At 36.4% G+C, this 21635-nt stretch overlaps 1 protein-coding gene across 1 annotated transcript in view; it reads right to left on the bottom strand.

The window, feature by feature from the left end:
• Window positions 1–21181, bottom strand: part of CDH12 (cadherin 12) — a 998421-nt gene extending 977240 nt beyond the window's left edge. The window contains exon 1 of the mRNA XM_082453738.1: window positions 13414–21181. The gene's annotated coding sequence lies outside the window, so the exon portion shown is untranslated. The remainder of the gene's footprint in view (window positions 1–13413) is intronic.
• Between the last annotated feature and the right edge of the window lie 454 nt (window positions 21182–21635).

Below are 21635 nucleotides of genomic sequence, written 5' to 3'. Positions count from 1 at the left end.
GTCTGCCAGATGCTGTTCTTATTTCCTGAGACAGATCAATGCACAAGATGTAAAGACCCCTGGTCTCTAAGTGTCTATATTCCAGGAAGGAGACGTGGAAATCATAAACACAATACGGAAAAAGTAGAACAGGATAAAGGTGATTGTATCGCCTGAGGGTTTTGTGCATTTTGCACTATTAAACAGAGTAGTAAGAATAGATCTCATAGAGAAGGGGGGGAGGGGGCTTGAACAAAGACACCTGGAGGCAGCTAGGCAAGTAGATATCTGGTAAACAGAATTCCAGCAGGGGGAGTGGCTAGCAAAGGTGGGAATAAGCCTTTAACTTCCAGGAAAAGTAAGAAGAACTGTGCGAACAGAATGAGCAATGGGAAGAATGTAGGGAGAATAGACCAGAAATAAGATGAGGGGGCACAGATCATAACAGACCCTTGGCATTTCCTCTGTGGTAAATGGGAAGCCATCAGTTGGTTTTGAACAGAGGGGTAACATGAGCTGACATTTTTTCAAAGGATGACCCTTGCTGTTGAGGCTTATCTTTGGAAGGCTAGAAGGAAACAAGTTAGGAGGCTAATGCAGTAATTCATATAGGCAACTATTACTACTAGAATCATGGTGAGAACAGTGACACTCCTGAAAATTGGGAAGATTCTACACATACTTTGGAAGTATAGCCAACAGGATTTCCTATCAGATTAAATATGCAATGAGAGAGAAATAGAGGATGTAAGAGAGTTTGAGAAATTTTAGTCTGAGTAACTAAAAGGATGGAGTTTATGAATAGACATGGTAAAATCTGAGGAGAGAATATATTTGTGAGTGACAACCGAAAGTTCACTTTGGACACATGAATTTGAGATGTCTATTAGGTATACAAGTGTATTATGTGCCAAGAAAGCAGTTGGGTATAGGAGATTAGATTTTGGGAGATCTGTGCTGGAGATATATATTTGGGAGCTGTCAACATATGGTGTTTAAAACTATGAACTTGGATGAGATCACTTGGATGTGTGGGTGTAGACAGACAGGAGAAAACCAAAGCTGCTTCAATATTAAGGTGAAAAAGAAGAAACCAGCAAATAAAACTGAGAAGGGATTGCTAGTGAGGTAAAAGGGAAAACCATAGGTGTGTGGGCATCTGGGAACTCAAGTTTAAAAAACTGTGTTAAGGAGAGAGCAATTAACTGGGTCAAATCATCATCAAGTAAATTGAAGAAAGAGAATAGTCTTCAATATATCCAAACATTTATGAGGCGGCAGAAAGTTTCTGGAAGAATACATAGGAAACTGCTGGTGTGAGTAGTTATCTCTGGGAAGTGGGAAAATAGGTGAGTAAGAAGGGAGATGAAAATTTCAGTTTAACACATTCAGCAATAACTGATTTTCTTCGCCGTGAGCATTCATTACACTTATATTATGAAATATACTTAAACAAGAAACGTAGCAATTACCATCTAAGTGACAAAATACATCAGATGACAACTGATGAAAACATCTAACATGTTATATTTGAAAAGAAAAAAAAAATCCTCAAAATAGCATCCATGGAACTGTCATGGAATCCCAAACTTTGTTATTCATGACTTGGATTAAACATCACCTCCAGATGGCCTCTTTTAAAATATAAACATGTCACCTGAGATGGACAGTGTTAAATAACTAATGTCAAAAGTATTTTAAACGGCAGATGGCTAAAATTACTATATGTACGTAGCTAAAAACAAGCTGATTCAACGTAAGGGGAAAATGAACATTCTATGACTTTGTTAACATGGATGGAGCTAGGCTGTAGAGCTCAAGAGGAGGGCTGTGTAAGCCAGTATCAGGCTGTCCATGAAAGACATGGCCCATGAGTTTTTCACAAGGGAGTGCTGAAATGTCATTGACCATTATGGAGGCTGAGAGTAGTCAGGAACCAGAACTAAGGTCAAGTAAATAACCTGGAATCAAGTACTAACTAATGATCCACTAACTTTACAGGTCAAGGGTACATGGTAAATCAGGAATAAGGCAAGATAGCTCTAGAATGTTAAGTTATAAGCCGAGTGGTCACCCAGACGTAGAGATGAAATTCCATAATAAAATTAGAAATGCTAAACCACCTAGATTTTTTTAATATGGGACACGAGATAAAGTTGAAAATATTTTGAGAAATAAAGGATGGGGACTAGAGACTATGGAGAGGTCTTGATATTTTTGTAATTGGTCATCAAAAATATTCAAACTGATTTCGGTCATGCTACAAATCTCCTGATACAGTTTAAACATTTTGAACTGATGTAGTTAAATGCATTTTGACGTGTTATAAGCCCAAGGAAAAGTTAGGAAATGTCTTCATACATTTTGTCATATTTTTACTTTAATTTCTGTCAAAGAATGATAGGTACATTTTTGGGTTTTTGGTTTTTGATAAGAGAATTTGGCTCTACCATTTCAGCCTAAAATTACTTTTTCTTACTTTTATGGAGCTTGAAACTTTCCTTGGCATTAAAGAATGGAAGAGTCAATGTATTTACAAAAATTGGTTAAGTAACCATTAATGAAAATATCTTGGCACTGCATTAAAGTTATTAATCATAGTTTTGTAATTGGAAAGCAAAATATAATAATTTTTTAGGGTAGCTCTCTGTGAATCCACAATACTGGGGAATTTTTCCCAAGTCTATTTGTAAAAACATTCATAACGTACTAGTTCTCCATGGTGACATGAACTAATGGGCCATCTTTAAACAAATTCACTTAGAGATCCAGAGAATGGCACAATGTTCTCTTTTTCCATAGTGCTGTAAAATTAGCATCAAACACAGAAGAATTCACCATTCTTCACCTCCTCCATGGTTGTTGTCTCCACACCATAAATCACAGAGCAAGAATAAATGAAGTTGTTTTTTTTCCTGTCATTCATATTTTATATAGCTTTCTCTATAGTACAGAAGTATTTCATTTTTAGGAAGGATTAATGCCAAAAGGGTTTATTGCCTTCTATCAGAAACATCTAGCTAGCTTTAGAGATCTTACTGAAGAAGTTGCTTTGAACATTTGTGTGCGTGCATACATGCACACACCATGAGTGATAAACATGAAATGTGAGGGCATCACAGAAATGCTTTGAAAAGCATTTAAAATATATTTTGCAGTGAGTTTTCCTTAATTTTAAAGATTTCCTAGCATGAACACGTGCCTCTAAAAAGACTGTACAGAATTAGCAGAAAATAGACATGAAAAGGAAGCAATCACCATGTTGGCATCATAAAACAGATTTTTGGCCCCTTGATATGACATTTATAATTAAGGTAGCATTTTTAAAATGTATGGGTTGATTCACTGCCTACCTGTCTCTCTCTGTCTGTGGGCATGCTTGTGTATATATGCATCAGGGAGCAAAAGTAGATAGAAAATGTGAATATAATTTGAAGGATGCTTAACTGACGGGGTGGGGGAAGATGGAGAGAACGTCCGCCTTTCTGTTCAAGATGCTCAGATGAACTTTGAATAAGCTGCTGATATTCTCATGAGGAAATGGACCCTTAGCTGAAATTTCATATGCTCAGCCAAAATAATAATTCATCTACAGTTATCAGGCACAAAGCTTCGCAGACTTATACACTAAGATTTCCTGTAATGACTTGGAAATCTACAGGAACAAGGGAAGGGGCTTGACTCATTATTTGGAAGTGATAACATGACCCACATGATCGTTAGGGGATAATAGGCAACTTAACTCACTGCAAATCAAACAGCTCCATGATCCATCATTAACCTAAGTGAGCCTTTGCTTTATTGAAGTAGCCCTCTAAATGAAGAGGTCACAGCCTATTTAAAAGCTCAGAGATTTGTTAATGTTCCAAGGACTTAAGAGTCTATTAGATCAGATGGCCTGAGCATATATAAAATCGCAGGCACTTTGGACAGCTAACATGCTTTGGTGTGTATATAAATATTTTAAAAAAGATTCTTTGAAACTTGGTTTAAACAGGGCATGGCTGCATTTGTGACATTATGTTGTATAAATGTGCACATGTGTCAAGTTGAAAGGGAAAAAAAGGACTCTGTAGAGAGATACTCCACGAGAGGAAATAAGTTTCCACTCTAAGCGACTTTCATAATGCAATTAACTCCATTAGAGAGAATGGAATTTTGAATACTGTTCAAATTAAGGCAGTGCAGTCAGCAGCAGCAGCAATTCAGGAAGAATTAGCAATGCCCTTCTGAAGAGAGCTACTGAATTAAACCTTGGAGGGTTTTAAGATTAAGCAGTTTAGTTGTTACTTTAGGAGCTCTGGACTTTGCATAGACACCAGTCCAGGTGTTAATACTGATTCTTCCCTGTTCTCTTTAGATAACAAAACTGAATCTCAGAGCCAATTAAGACAAATCTTTACAGGCCCTCTTCCCCCATTTTAGTTTATCTTGGGAGGTTTATTTTAATTGTAGACACCATAGGGAATCAGGGACATTATACACAGTGAGATAGTATTGAATCTTGAGGTGAAAAAATAACTAGTATTTGTCCAAATTATTCTGTCTTAAATTTAAAACCATTTTTTTTTTGGTAGGCTGACACTCAAATTGTGTTCTTTTTATTCCCTCAATCATTTTAATGGGAGAACACTGTTTTAGTACTGAATACTAACACAAACAGCATGATTAGTTAGTGATTATTACATTTATGGGCCAAGTTATATGCATGATTACTATAGAAAGTCACATTATTCACAAGTATGTCTCACTTTCCTCCCTAAATGTAACCACTCTTAACATATCATCATACAAATTGTTCAGCTCCTTTTATATGCATGTGTATGTTTAGGTGAATTTATATCCATTCTTTCACTCATTCATTTATTCATTTACCAGACCAGGTACTTTTGTAGGGCTTCCCTCATGGGGCTTGCATTTTATTTTGGAACGGATAATATAATGCAGTATCGTGTAAGTTGAAGCAGGTCTGATTTAAATAAAATTAAATGTATAATGGGTAAAAATAATTCTTGTGGAGAAGGAAGTGGTATTAATAGAATAGTTAGAGAACATAGCTCTGAAGCAAGAATATTTAAACCAAGATCTACATGAAGTAAAGGGGGAAGCTGGGTGAGTGCGAAGTCCCTGTGGCAGGGATAAACTGGGTATAATGAGAAAGAAAATTGAGGGTCTATACCAGATACTGGCTTTAAGCTATGGAAATACGTTGACAGTGATATTCGAGGGTTTACGTCTGGGTATTGTGCAATAAATTGTTGGGGGAGGGAGATAACAGTAGAAGCAGTCTTTTAAAGACCAGTTTGGAGACTAAGATAACAGTGGCTGGATCAAAGGTAATTATGGTGGAGGTGAGAAGTGACTGAATGAAAGATATATATAGACAATAAAGCCACGAAGCCAGTAGACTCAACAGTGGCACTGATTGTGGGGAGAAGGGAGAAAAGCAAGGTCTCAAAGTTGACCCTAAGTTCTTTAAAAATTAAATGAATAATTATATAGTTTACTGGCATGAAGAGAATTTTAAAAGTTACTATATTTAGGTTGTGGTAAGAATGAGTAAAAATCAATAGTTTGATTTTTGAACAAGTTGTGTTTAAAATATTTAGATGTTGCTATGGACTAAACTGTGACCCCCAAAATTCAGGGGCACATATGTTGAATTGCTAATCCCCAATATAATGGTATTTGGAGACAGGGTCTTTGGGAGGTAATTAGGGTGAGAAGGGGTCATAAGGACGGGGTCCTCATGATGGAATTAGTGCCCTTATAAGAAACACCACAGAGTCTGTTCACTCTCTCTCTGTATCAGGACCAAGAAGTCATGTGAGTACATAGCAAGAAGACATCCATCTGGAAACTAAGAAACTCTCACCAGGAACCTAATTAGCCAGCATCTTAATCTTGGACTTCCTAACTTCCAGAACTGTGAGAAAATAAGTTTCTGTTGTTTAAGCCACCCAGTCTATGGTGTTTTGTTCTAGCTGCCCAAGCAGACTAAGACAGACATGCAAGTGGAAATAATAAGTAGGCATTCTGAGATTGGAATATGATGCTCAGCATAGGCATTGGAGACAAAGACACAGATTTGGAAGGAGGTGTTCAGATGGCATTTAAACCTGTGCTACTAAACGAGATTACCTCTTCAGTGAGTTTCTAAGATAGAGAGGTGAGTAGGGCCTAGAACTGGGTCCTGAGATATTCTGATAGTATCTACTTACAGCTGACCCTTGAACAACATGGGTTTGAAAGGCAAGGATCCACTTATATGCAAATTTTTTTCGACAGTAAATACTTCATGGTCTTCGGTTGGTTTTATCCACAGATGCAAAACTGCTGATGCAGAAGAACACCAGAAGTAGAGGGCTGACTATGAAACATAGGCAGATCTTCAACTGTGTGGAAGGTCAGCACCCCTAATGCCTATATTGCCCAAGGGTTGACTGTATAGGTCTGAAGACAGAAAACTCAGCAAAGGAAAGTAAGAAGGAGAAGCAGTCAGGGAGAGAATAATAAAATCAGAAGGCAATGAAAAGCAGATGAAAATATTTCTGCAGAATATAATCTGAGTATTGGAATCACTGGGTTTTAAATTTTGATGGATACTGCCAAATTTTCCTCCAAAAAGATTTCATATTTTACAATCCAGCCCAAACTCTATGAGTTGGGCCTTTTCCATTGTGGTGTGATTGTGTATTTTGAACATGCCTGACTTTAGTTTTTGTTTTTCAAAAGTAAAACCTGTTTGCCAGTATCACTGTCTGGAGGTGTGTGTAAACTACTGGGATGGGGCAGATTACACACCATAAATTTTCATTTATATCTTTGTTTCCCTCATTACTACTATTATACAATCGTAGGTAATACAATTCCTTGTGAAATAAACATAAAATATTGAGATTTGAAGGTACTACAGAATCAATATTTTAATACTGCTGTTAAGATGTCTATTATTTATATTTGGTATACACAGAAATTCACTGTATGTGCTAGATTACTTGACATAACTCTAATTCTGGTTCCAACAGCTAAAATTCTAATTCTGAACTTTCTTCTCTGTTAGGATCTTATATAGTGGTGAAGGCAGTTTAGCACAAATACTGGGTACTGATTAAGATAACTAGATGTTTCACTGTGAAACACTCATCTATTTCAGAAAATTATTCTGGGCTCCCCATTCTTGCCTAGCTAAACATATAGTATAAAGTCTTGCCAAGAGTTTTTTTTTTTCACTTTTCACTCACTACCCTATTGCCAGTAATTAGAGAAAAGTAGAGTTTAAGTAAAATCTTGCTTTTAAATCTGCCTGAAATCACATCCCTTGGAGTAATGGCTACCTTTCATGGAAGTAACATTGACTCACAAAGTTGTCGGAGGACACTTCATTTTGGATTTTTTTTTTTAACATCTTTATTGGAGTATAATTGCTTTACAATGGTGTGTTAGTTTCTGCTTTATAACAAAGTGAATCAGCTATACGTATACATATATCCCCATATCTCCTCCCTCTTGCTTCTCCCTCCCCCCCTCCCTATCCCACCCTTCTAGGTGGTCACAAAGCACTGAGCTGATCTCCCTGTGATATGCAGCTGCTTCCCACTAGCTATCTATTTTACGTTTGGTAGTGTATATATGTCCATGCCACTCTCTCACTTCGTCCCAGCTTAACCTTCCCCCTCCCCTTGTCCTCAAGTCCATTCTCTACGTCTGGTCTGCGTCTTTATTCCTATCCTACCCCTAGGTTCATCAGAACCTTTTTTTTTTCTTTGATTCCATATATATGTGTTAGCATACGGTATTTGTTTTTCTCGTTCTGACTTACTTCACTCTGTATGATAGACTCTAGGTCCATGTTATTTGCCTGTTACTTCAAACATTCATATACTCTTTCCTGAGAAAGAGTTTTAAATGCATCATACCACTTAGTGCTGATGACAGCACACATTTTTTTTTCCGTGGGCAGAACAGAGTCTACTAATGTTAACTTCCTCCAGTCCTCAACATTTACCCAGCATTTGTATCTCTTTCAATTACATTTTAAAGTATTACTTTGGATAAATTACTTAGCATCACATTTTGGTTATTTCCTAACAATCTTTTTTGACATTCAAGATATTGTTTTAATAAATGTTGAAATCTCAGCTAAAATTGTTTGATATTTATTTCACTTGCATTATTATTGAATACTATTTCACATGCATTATTAAAATTAAAGACATCTTCTAATTGTATCTTCCACCTATGCCTTCCATATTGTGAATTTTCATCTTCTCTGTGTTGGTTCGCAAACTCAGGAGCTTCCCAGGTGAAATCTGAAACTGACCCTATATATGGAGGCCAAGGAGAGACAGAACAAAAAGGCAGACCAGGGCTTCCCTGGTGGCGCAGTGGTTGAGAATCTGCCTGCCAATGCAGGGGACACGGGTTCGAGCCCTGGTCTGGGAAGATCCCACATGCCACGGAGCAACTGGGCCCGTGAGCCACAATTACTGAGCCTGCGCGTCTGGAGCCTGTGCTCTGCAACAAGAGAGGCCGCGATGGTGAGAGGCCCGCGCACCGCGATGAAGAGTGGTCCCCACTTGCCACAACTAGAGAAAGCCCTCACACAGAAACGAAGACCCAACACAGTCATAAATAAATAAATAAATGAACAAAAAAAAAAAAAAGGCAGACCACTCTAGATTGGTAGGTGTCAGGTTTAATAAGCAACAAAACATATACAAGCCTTGTCTTGAGCAGCAGCAAGACAAGTAGATCTCTGCACCTACCCGCCAGAATCTTAAATCTTTATACTGACGCGTTAAGGGGGTTTAGTCATGTATTCAGTCCAGATGGCCTCAACGACACCTTACTCTCTCAAGGCTGCGTCCCTGAAACAGCTCCTAGTGTGGGAATGGTGGGCGGGACTACATGCCAAGGACAGAGGAGTGATGAGGACCCTCCAACTGCCCAATCCAGCTGAGGGTCAAATGGCAATCATCTCCTCTTAATGACTCCTCCAATACTCTAAAACCTTGATCCAGTATTTCCTTTCTCTTTCTAAAGATTTCCACCTCATCTATGCACATGCTCAAGTATCTATTTAAAAAAAAAAAAAAAAAAAACACAAACTTCCTGTGACCCTGTACTCTCTCTAGCTACCTCCTATTCTCCTCTTTGCTTGACTTCTAATCCTTTTGAAATATGGTGGTAAAAGTTTCATTACAATCTAAACTTCACTGATTCTTTAAACTACCAGAAACATCCATGCCTGTCTATTGAAAGCATGCTTGCCAAAAATAAATGCTGTTTTTTTTTAGTTAAGTGACCTGGAAACCACTTCTATCCCAACATGACAAATAAATTCCAATACATAAAAAATCCTGGCCACCACATGTTTTCATTTAACCCAGCAGGTCAGCTCTGACTGTAGTTAATCTCTACAAATTTAGCTTGCTATAGTCATGGAAGTTCAAAAGGAGAAAGACCTGACCACTAGTGAGTGTTGTCTATGCAGTCATATACTAAATCAAGAGAAGGAACCAAGGATCAAAAAGTTAAGCAATTTGCCCTAAAATGCCCGTAGAATAACTCTCAAAATTTTCATTCAAACCATTGTCTTACTCCCAAGCTTTGATCTTTCCACATCATCATGCAGACAATAAATCATGACTCTCATATGTACATGGAAAAAAACATTTTATATAATAACTTTTCTGCAAATAGGAGCTATAGAATCCATTGTTTATAGGGCACACTTAAGGTATAATCAATTATACTTGTAACTAGCATCCTACTTTGTGGATAAGTCTATATTCACAACCTATGCCCTAATGTTTAACTGCTTCTTTGGTACTTGGAACTAAATATGCATCATTCAGCCATTTGAACACTTAAGTTTAGCAGTTGAGATGTTAAGTCCTTTATTTCTCTAATGAGCATCTTTGCACAGATTAGGGCCTCACCTGCTCTCACCTGAATCTTTACACATATATGCATGAGATATACATATTTTAAGAAAAAGTTTACATTATGCAAATGAAACATCCTTTATATTCAAGGTAATATAAATGCATTTATAGAGTAATAGATTGGATATTCAGAGCAAGGTTATGAAAAACAGCCATAATTTTTTAGAAAAAAAATAACTGAAGCATATTGAAGATTTAATTTATCCCTTAATACCATGAGCTATAGTATGATAGAGTGATAGAAACCTGAATGAAGCTAAATTTATAAAAACAGTAAACATTTGCCCTGTTTTCAATAGTTTACAGGTGCTTATTAAATTAATTGATAATTAATAATTGAATAAATGAATCCTTAGAACATTTATCAGGGATCTCACAAAAAGTAGAATAACATTATATGAAGTTCACCTGTTATTTGATTTTTTGGTAGTCATTATTTTCTCTTGGTCTTTTCTAAAAATGTTACTCCACAGCATGTGATCATGTAATGCTTAAAAATAACTTTGGGTAATCACTATTGATATTCAACATAGGCAGCGTTATTCACATTCATACACATATTTTCCTTTTGAAGTTTGATGATGATATAGCACACTTTTAGCATGATAATCCAGAAAAAATGCAATTGCCTTAAAGCCAAATGTTAAAATGCTTTAAAAAAGCTATAAGAGTGTAAGTTGTTCAATTACCATATATTAGTAAAGTAGAAAGAACATTCCCAGTAAAAATCATAAATTTTCATTCCTTATTTAAATAATTAAGTTTATTTTTCTCCACATAAGTTAAGCCTAGCTATAAAATTAAAACTCTGCATTTGTTTAACGAGAAAGATGAAATAATTTGCACCTATAGTGTAATATAATAGAATCAAGAATTGGTGCCACATTATAAGCAAAATGTTATCTATTCATGTGGTAACACTGACATGGTAATATAGGACATGGTTAGTTTAAAAACAACTATCATTTGTTTAAAAGAATAAAAGAACAGAATCTTACCTTAAAGGAGACATATGTAATCACACTTTTCCTTTGGAAGTATAAAGACATTTACAATAAAGTCTACTAGTAGGTCATTTATTACACAATTTCTTAAATTTGATATTTTTACATGAAAACGTGGGTCACTTCTGAGAACTATCACTCTATGCATCTTCCTGTCATAATTGTTAGATTTAATGACATGGCATCTAAATGGTATCGGTGTGAAAACTGTAATGTTTCACATTTCGTGTAAGAACAGTTTAAGCAGACTATTTGCAGTTCTATTTCATCAGCAAGAGTGATTTGACGTTCATTACAGTGCATTTTAAGAAGTAAGAGTGACAGATATTCTTACCAACCACAAAATGATAAATGATTGATTGCAACCAGTATCACAGACTATTTCATGAAACACATCCTGCCAAAATACCAGATGCAAAAGATGCTCAATCCAAGGAGATCAGTTTTGTGCTCCACCTTTAAAGGATGCAGTCATACTGAGGTATAAGTATGTCACGTGAAGCATTAACAGGGATTTTTTCCCATAAACTAAGCAGTGTTTTTGCTGTGATAAAGACTTAATGTGTATCATCCCACATGTAGAACAAATGACACCCTCCTTCCCATAATAATTCAGCTCTTTTTGTGAGAATTATCTAAAATGATCATATCACTAAGCACATTAGTGGAAGGAATGAAGTCCAGTAGGAAAAAAAAAAGCATCCTTGGCTTGAAAACTTCCCCCTACTGCTTGAAAATGGTACACAGCAGTAGAAGTTAAGAATCCAGCAACCAGAGATTTGCTGAACAAAACAGAAAAAAAAAAATGGGATTTTTTTTAATGGGGTAGGAGCTTAACATTGGCAGGGTTATACCTGGAGGTTAGTCTTCAAAGTAAGAGCTATTAATAAGGGGGAAAATACATTGTATTCTGGAATTGAATTTTCAAATTAATACACAGCCTCTTTTTATTCCGGTAGTTCATATAGGTGGAGGAATGGTCCTGAGATTTGGTTACTGAACCAGCTGATGCGCAGATTAGGTAGCTAAGTGGAAAGCTCCTACTTTGTGTGTGGTTGTGATCTTGAGCATTCTAAAACAGTGCCTGAAGCAACTGCTATGGCTTGGGAAGAGTAACCACCTGACTTTCAATTCTGAAGAGACCTTCTGGTATCACGGAAATATTTATAATAAAAATGTATTCATTTAAATCCCTTTTTAGAAATAATAATGAAGACACATACGTTAAAATGATTCTCAACTTGCTTAGGATAATTTAATGAATAAGTGATGGTACTGAAGTATGAGGTTCAATATTTCTAGGCAGCTGTGTGTATGGATATTATTTTACAATCTTAAAACTGATCAAGTGTCTGAAAAGATCAAGCAAATATCTGCTTGGCATGGTTGGATTTTCATGTTTTGGTCATGTATAGTGTAATTTAAAACTGTAAATACATTTTCAGAATCTACTCTAATTTGTTCCTACTCAGGATGTAAGGTAATTTTCTAGCTGAGCAGTCTGCGAATGAGCTTCAAAATACCTGATGAGAAGCTGAAAATCATCCCAATGGTCACAGAATCAGCCAAAAGTATGTCAGTTCCCCCTCTAGAGAGTACAGAGAAATATGCCTATAAGATGAGACATCAAGCACTCTGGACTACAAAGGTTCTGAAACCACTGTAATTCAGGTGGAAAAAGAGAAAAATAATGATATTTAACAAGAAGAAAATATCTATAAAATGCTGAAGGTCTCTTTAAAACTGGTTTACTAGCATGTCCTTTATTATACATATTTCTTACTTTTTAAGTGGACCGCTAAATGATTAATACCATTAAGATAATTTTGAAATGCCTATTATGTAACCCACAGTCGACCTAGTAATCTGTACCTCTTCCACTTGTCCCAAATTAGTTTTGTGGTAGGAAACTCAGAGGGCTATATACTGAGAGACTAGCTATCGAAACATTTACATTGCTTTACAGTTGTTTCATTTTTAATGAAGAATGAAGTTTAAAAACCTATATGTCTTAAAAAAAATCAGTGGAGAATGGGGTAGGGGTATTATTGTATTTTAATAAAAATCAGTTGAGACATTTACAGAAGACGTTTGAAAATAAAGCATTAATTACTTTGTGTAAAAAAGATATTAATAAAGTCATTTATAATATAACCAGTTGAACACCTAGCATTATTTTCATTTGAAAGTTTAGCAAAGCGAAGCAAGGTACATTAGTGACTAAAACATTGCTTTTCCTCTCTTTTTAAGTTAACCTCTCGCTCTGAAGACAAGAGACTTGTTTAGAACTTACCGAAGTTTCCCAAAGCAAACCCACGCACCAGTTCCTAATTGAGATGCCAGACCTGTGTGCAACCTCCCTCCTTCAGCTTCTGATTACCCTAGGCAACACTTTATTGATCGTGTATGAATTTCTGCGCGTGTACCCTGAAGCAATCACACATGACGCAATCCCCATCAAAAAAAAAAGGAAGCCTTACCTGATGGCAGACACGGCGGCTGCAGAAGCAGCAGCAGAAAGAGCAGCAGCAGGAGGCAACAAGCCAGGCTTTGCAACGAGGGTGATATCTCACTCTCTTTCTCTCTCTCTCTCTTATGCTTCTGAATCACTGTAGCAGCAAACTGCCTTGCATTGTGTCCCCTTTCAGTCACAAAAGGTCCTCCAAGCCGGGCAGCCAGTAGACACCACTTTCTTCCTGGAAGCGTCTGCCTCTCTTCTCAGAAACGCCTGAACTCCTCTCTGCGGCTCCCTCCACGTTTACCCTTCAGATCAATGATGCTCGCCGAGCGGCTGGAGCTCAGCTGCAGCGCCGAGCGGCCAGCCAATGGGAGCCCAGGATTCCCTCCCGGTCATCTCCCCGCCCTCAAAACAAAACACAGCGTGCCTCTGACACATCATCGAGTTGTGAAAAGTAATTGAATCCTATATTTGAAATTTATCTTCTTTGTTTTTTTTCCACCCCTAGAGTTCATGGCACAATGCTTTGAAGGAATCGAAGCTCTCAGAACCCTCATTAAGTGAGCTCTCAGAACCCTCATTAAGTGAGCTTAGTAGAGGGTGAAGATTGGACGCGGAGAAAGTGACGGCACCTGGGTTAGTTAGCGCCGCAGCTTTGGCCGTTAAGTGCTTGAGTCTGTTCAGAATCAGAGGATTAGCAGCTGCGAGGCAAACGGCTTACGTTCTAGTCCTCACTCCCCTAAGTAACCTGATTCTTTTATTTTTGTGGAACCAGAAAATAAAGCCCATTTTACCTCGAAGTTGTCTCATTCTCTAAACTTTGAACAACAATCAGCTGCTAATTGATGACAACAACCTTATTCGAGCAATTTCTACTAGTTTTATTTACCTGTTTCCATGCTCATAGAACTTGGTCCAGATTCTGTGAGGTACTAAAAAGTGTTCAGACTATATGTTAGTCTACTTTAATTTTGGTTATTTAAATTTGGTAAGAGTTTTTAAACTGACATTAATTTCCCTAACTGGGGGAATTTTTTAGTGATAAATTGCAACTTTATTGAATATTATAATGATTAGAAAATCTTACAACGAGGAGTAACACTATTGAAAACAATAATGCTACTTCTTCCAAAATCCCCAGAGCACAATGCCTGCTTTATCTGTGATGATCTTTCTTTACATTTCTGTTGGGTCACAACCTTGGGAATTCCCCAGCAGTGAATTTCAAAACTGGCCCCAGGACACGGAGAGCAAAGAGAGATTGGACAAAGGGGCAGAACACTCCAGGTTGGTAGATGCAGTTTTAATAAGCAAAGAAACTTACATATGGGGTTTGTCTATGGCGGCTGAAAGACAAGTAAATTTTCCACATTTGCATGCCAGAATCCTAAAAGTTTTATAGAGGCTTTAACGGGGTTCAATCATGTATGCAGTCCAGACGGTCGCAGTAATACATTACTCTCTCAAGGCTGCATCCTTGAAGTGGCTCCCAGTGCCTGGAATAGGGTGCCAAATGTATATCCCAAGGACAAGGAAGGGGTGTAAGGGGCTTCTGGTTATCCGGGTCCAGCGCGTGGGTCAATCCGCAGTCATGACCTTTTGACCTCCTCCAACAATTTCACTCCTGAAGTGCTAACTACTGAATAGAAATTTGCTTAAACAAGTTTATGGGGAATCTTTTTTTTTTCTCTAATTATCTAAGGCACTTTATCATTTATATGTCAAGGATGCAGCAATATTGGAGGTAATCATTTAATCCAAGTGTGTCAAAATCTCAAGAGTACAGAATGTCTATGGAGTTTTAAAAATATGTATAACTACAAACAGGATTGGTAGCTAGAACAACTGCACAAATAAGAATGTCTTTTCAATGTCACTGTTAAATAAGAATAAAATTAATGTGTCTTTCTGAAATCTTATTTTCCGGAGAGTGGAAGTATGAAGTAATGAAGTAATGAAGTAATATAAATGGGTTGATGCATTTGGTGTAGCCAAGCTTTGTGTGTCATGACAAGCTGAAGTAGCTTAGAGAGACTTTACAAACAAAACAATTTTGTTACCTGTCCATCATGTGAAGGTGGCATAGAAAAGTATAATATTTACAGCTGTGTCACTATATGACACTGTATGCTGTGTCACTATAAAAAGGTGAATGCTAACTTTATTGTAACTCACTCGTAGCCAATAAAAATTTATTCAGGGCATTCTCTGGCTAAGTATAGTCACTGGCTTTTGTGAAGAAAGGAATATGCTAATGAATGAAAATTATGAACATTGTTTATTTCTTAATTTTATAATAGAATTTATTCATTTATTTAAATTCGTTTGCTGATCACAAATAGCAAGTCATTGAATACAGAATATTGCCTTGTTCTGCAGGTCAGAGATTTTCAATGTATGGTCCCCAGACCAGGAACAAAGGCATCACCTGGGAACATATCGAAAAGGCAAATTCTCAAGCCCTTCCCCATTCCTATCCAGTCAGAAACTCTAAAAGTAGTATCCACAAATCTGTTTTAACATCCCTTCAGATGTTTCCAATGCACACTCAAGTTTGACAGTCACTGGTCAAAGAAAGAGTTCTGCAAGCTACTGCAGCAGACAAGTACCTACTTTGGAAAACAAAGTTTGATTGGAGCACAGTGACACCCATTCTTTCCATATTTCATATTTCATATTTCAATGACTGCTTTTGCACCACAATGGCAGAGTTGAGTAGTCGCCACAGGGACCTATGACTTGAAATCTAAAATGTTTACTATCTATCCCTTTAGAAAAATCTGTCGACCCCTGCCTAGGGCATTACAAGATGGGCTGTATAATTAGTACAGATGGTAAGAGTTGAGAAAGAAGTGATGTTTAAATATGGGTTAGACAAGATCAGATTAATGAAATCAGTGGGATTTGGAAAAGATTGAAAGTGATGATTTGGAAAATATTGTCAGTGCAGGATTTTTTCAGATTTTTGCTGTTCCACTCTCCGGGAGGGACCTAATTCTCTTCTCCAGATTTGGTATATGACTTGCTTTGAAACACAAACGGTCAAGAACGTTATCATTTCTCAGCAGAATATTGAAAAACAAAAATAAGTTTGTCCTACTTCAAATAGAAGTTTTCTATCAGCCTGGATGGTTGAATGTACAGAACACTGGAGTCCTAGCTGTCCCAAGACGAGCATGTAGCTTGAGAGAGTAATAAAGATTTTATTTGTAAGCCAGTGAGATTTGGGGGTTGTATGCTACCACACATGAACCTTATCTAACTTGACTAAAACAAACAAGTAGAATTCAAGTAATTAAAGGTAAAAAAAAAAATAAGTGCTAAAGCAAAAGTGGTGACTGGGACAAGGCATTTAAGTGGAAACTCAAAAATCCTTTTGGGGGAAGAACAGTAAAAGAAGTAGAGTTTCTTTAAAGAAGGAAGGCCCTGAGAAGTAGGAAATGAATATTAAAAAATTATGACAGATATTTAAAGCTAAGAAGATAGAACAATTCTTTAGTAATGGGGAGCCATGGAAGACTTTTTAGAAAAGGAATGATATCATCAAAATTATGTTATAAGAAAGATTACTCTGTTGGCAAGGGAGAGATAGAAAGACAGTAAACAAAGGAAAATTAATCACAAGGCTGTGAAAAATTAAAACATGATGTGATATGGGCCAGAATTCAAGCACTGTCACCCTTATACCTACACTTAATGCATCAACAAGTTCCATCAACTAGACTTCCTAAATAACACTAAAAGCATCATTTTATCATTTATCTTACCCACAATTGTCATTGTTTTGATTCAGGCTTTCGAGTCCCTCCCTGGATGCTTGTTGCTATCTCTTAATAAGTATCTCTATCTCTTCGGCATGTCTATTTTTGGTCAACTATAGCTTTGCTTCACAACTTCTTTAGTTCAGGACCACCCAGGCTGATGGAACAATTCCAATCTCACAGATAAAGAAAGGAAACATAGAAATCAGGAGATTCTCATTCAAATAACAAAAATAACAATAACTTTTGCTTGGAAGTTACATACATCAGTTCTGTTTATATTTCCTTGGCCGAAGAAAGTCACAGACACATTGCTGCTAAGCATGGTGTCAGTGTGACATTATGTCAATGTGAAAGAGATGCCTAAACTTCCTAGAGGAAGGGAAGCATGGGAAGGTCGGTGATTATTTTGAAGAATAATACAATCTACCACATTCTCTCTCTGATCCTAAAACATAAAAAAATGAGGTTGCCTACCAGGTGGTTTGCAAGTCTGGGGTAAAGATCATACTTCCTTTACCTTTGTTTTGCCATTTCATATCTAGTACTTATTGTTAAATTAAAATGATTTCAAACAGAAAAAGAAATGAATGTAAGGAGTTGCATAAGAACAATTGAGAGGTTTTTACTAAATTCTGGATGTTGACACTAGAGAGAAGGAAAAATCAGTGTTCAGTGTTTTAAATCTTGGGGATTATGCTTCCTTGCTTGTGTTCTACTTAAAGCAGAGGATGAGTCAAAGTCCCATGTGCGCACAGTTTATTTACCAGGTGATCTCCAGAACCAGTGTAAAGCGGCCTGATCCAAAGTGGCCACGGTGAGGAACATGTCTTGATGCCATTAGGATTTCAGAGAAGTATACAGAATACCCCCAAGAATTTCCAATCAAAAGGCCAGAAGCTCCCTTCCCTCATCAATCTAGACTGCCCCTCTTTTGCGATATACACACATGTAGGCTTCGTGACTTCCACCATTCTCTTCAGTGTAAAATGAGCCCGAGGGAAGTTAGCAAAGACAGGCATTTCCTCACTTGAGGGGTTTACCATGAGCAAGAAAGTGGGTCACAATCACATGGATGTGTCCCTTTCAGCTGCAACTGAAATCAGAGGGTCCAAAAACTGTAGGCATATCCTCTGATATCCTAGGATAACAGTTATGTCTATAACAAGGGGCAGAAGGAGAAGATAGATCTGCAGACCTGTGATGTCAAATATTTTGGGATTCATATTAAGGCAGGATACCCAGATTCTCTAGGGTAAGCTGATGATTCAAAATAACTGGACAAAACCTACTGCCAGAGAGTGCAGCAGGAAATAAGAAATTTGGCTAGTCACCCAAAAACAATAAAACACTACAACAACTATTACTAATAATAAATGTATTAATGTTTACTGAGCACTTACTAGATGTCAGGCATGGGGATAAATGTTTCACTTATACTTTTATCGCATATGTAAAGGCAGTAATATTATTTTCTCCAGTTCACAAATGAGAAAACAAAGTCATAGAGACGTTAAATAACATATAATGGTCATAGAGTAATCAGTGGAGTCAGAATTTGAATTATGGCAACTGAACTCTCGAGCTCATTTTCATAATCACTAAACTCTAATGCTTGCCTCTAGTATGTCTTTATTGCCCTTTGAATACAAAATCTGAATATAGCAACTTTGTAGATTATATTTCAATGGTGTAAAAAATCTTGATTATTAAGAAACATCATTTTTACCTCATGAATTGACTAATATTTTCATGACCCATTGAACAAATAATTGTTGAATTCTACAGTGCACATTGCTTTGTGTTAGGGTGAATAGTGAATGCAAAATAGTAAACACTATAATCTCTGGAGATCATCGAAAAGTCTTTGGTCCTCAAAAACTTACAGCAACCAAATATTTTACCACCAACAACTATATATAAACTAAGTATTCTAAAATGAAATGTCGTTTGTCCCAAGATTATAAATGCATCTCCATTTGGAACAGAAATAAACGTAACATTTAAAAAGGAAAAGGTGAACTAGCAGAAGGCTTTGTCACAAAACAGTGAACTTCAGACTAAGCAGAGTTGCAAACAGGTAAAGATCAGACCTACTTCAATAATTTTCTCATTATCTTGATTAGAAATGTACATGGGACTCAGCCTTTTATGGAAGAAACTAATTTTTAAAGACCGTGTGTGTGTTTGAGATAAATATTATCTTCTGTAAATGTTACAACAAGATAAGAAGATATTTTTATTGCCATTTTATAGATGATATAACTGAGATTCAGATAAGAAGTGTCCTTTGCCCAAGGTCACACTGACAGTGTCAGGATCAGGGTCATGGTTCATACTCAGTGGATCTCATTCTAATGTCTTTTTCTATTTTCACAAAATCACACCTGCCAAAAAACTGTTTTCTGAATTAGAAGCAGCTGATAATAATATTGAATACTTTCTCCTTAGGCTGTGAGCTGCCATCAATCAGTAGAATCCCAACTCTCACCTTCCTAACCACCTGCTACTTCCCACAAAGGGAAAAATTCTGTTTAGGTATATTCTGGGGACAGCCCAGGGGATTACTGAATATGTGAAAATGAGAAACGCAAGAAATATGAGCAATACTGATAAGTCCTGCAGTTCTTTGGGAAGACCACAAAATATAGCTGGGATCAAACTGGGAGCTAAAAGAAGATAACAATTTGGATAGGTAGAGAAATTCGTATATTCAGGCTTAAAGCTTTTGTAAACTAGCCCAGTTGGGGCCTAGGACTTGTGTTGTGGTGAATTAATAAACATATTAAGTCAACATACATTATATCAACTATAAAATTGAGTTGTTGTTTATTTTTTAATCTACCGGGAATCAAGGAAGGGGCACCATTATGAGGCAAGTATCATTATTTGGGGATGGCCAGGGCATGGATTAAGATACATGTGGAATAAATGAAAATGCACTTTTGAAATAAGAAATTATAAGATACCATGACTTCCTGGATAGAGATGATAATGCACAGGATGATATTAGAGGTCAATCTGAATTTTCAAATTTAAATAACTAAAGAAATATTGGTGCTACTGACTGATGTTGGGAAGTCTGGAATTAGCACTACTTGTAAAGAGAAAATGGATGCAATTCAATATTCATTTTTACAAAGAGAATTTAAATGAGATAAATTGTTTGGCAACCTATGATATAATTATATATCATGGTATATAATGGTCAACTTCATGGTAAGAATAATAACATTAACAACAACAGCAAATTACTGGTGTAAAATAATTATAAAATAAGTATATGAAATACATTAAATTTCACTGCTATCATAGATTATGCACTCTAGAAAATCAAGCATATGTTAATAGCTTAGGAGTACATCATAAGTCCAAAAATCTGAATATTTTTTCTACTTGACAACTTTATATTTGTTTGCCTTTATATTTAAAAGATTTAAACTTTGTAACCAAATCTTATATAAACATTTGATATAGGAAATATTTTAAAATTCAAATTTATTTTATACTTTTTTCTATAAAATGTATATAGAGCCAGTATTATTGTATAAATATGATTTGTGGTTCTGAACAATTGTTTACTTTGATAATAAAATAGTTCCCTTATAGATATTATGTTAATTTTTAAATAAAATTTACTTGTTTCTTGATTAGTAGCTTTTATAATGTATCTTTAATGTCCGATCCTCTAGAAATATAAATACTCAAAATTGGATGCACTAATAGAAGATACTAATATTGTTATTTTATATCAATATCCTGTTCTCCATTTTAGTAGCTTTAATCTCCTCTTTCTATATGTATTCTCATAGTCCATTTATTTTTAATTGGGTTGGTAATATTAATATTTGTTTTTAATATTTCTGTCTTTAAGAAGATATCTAAATAAAGAGAATATATTTTAGCCCTTGTCCTAATGTTAGGTTTTATGGTCAAACGTCTGCCACTGAAATAGAACAATCAGAAAGGCGGAAATGATATTTTTACATAACTATATACAGGTCAGGGGAGGGGGGAATCAAAAAAAAATTTTTTTTTTAATAAATTTATTATTTTTGTATTATTATTTTTTAAATCAACAAGTACTTATAGCCTCTTACAATTTCTTTTTTTTTTTTAAATCATCACCTTTTTTGACCAGGATTCTTTCTTTCTTAATTTATTTATTTATGGCTGTGTTGGGTCTTCGTTTCCGTGCGAGGGCTTTCTCTAGTTGTGGCAAGTGGGGGCCACTCTTCATCGCGGTGCACGGGCGGGCCTCTCATTATCGCGGCCTCTCTTGTTGCGGAGCACAGGCTCCAGACGCGCAGGCTCAGTAATTGTGGCTCACGGGCCTAGCTGCTCCGCGGCATGTGGGATCTTCCCAGACCAGGGCTCGAACCCTTGTCCCCTGCATTGAGCAGGCAGACTCCCAACCACTGTGCCACCAGGGAAGCCCAAAAAAAATTTTTTAAAGAGAGAAAAGATTGTGATATTTCCAAAA

This window comes from Balaenoptera physalus (assembly GCF_965194825.1).
Source record: "Balaenoptera physalus genome assembly, chromosome: 3".
NCBI classification, from domain to species: Eukaryota; Metazoa; Chordata; class Mammalia; order Artiodactyla; family Balaenopteridae; genus Balaenoptera; species Balaenoptera physalus.
The sequence above is the reverse complement of the archived record's forward strand: the minus strand, read 5'-3'. Positions and strand labels throughout refer to the sequence as shown.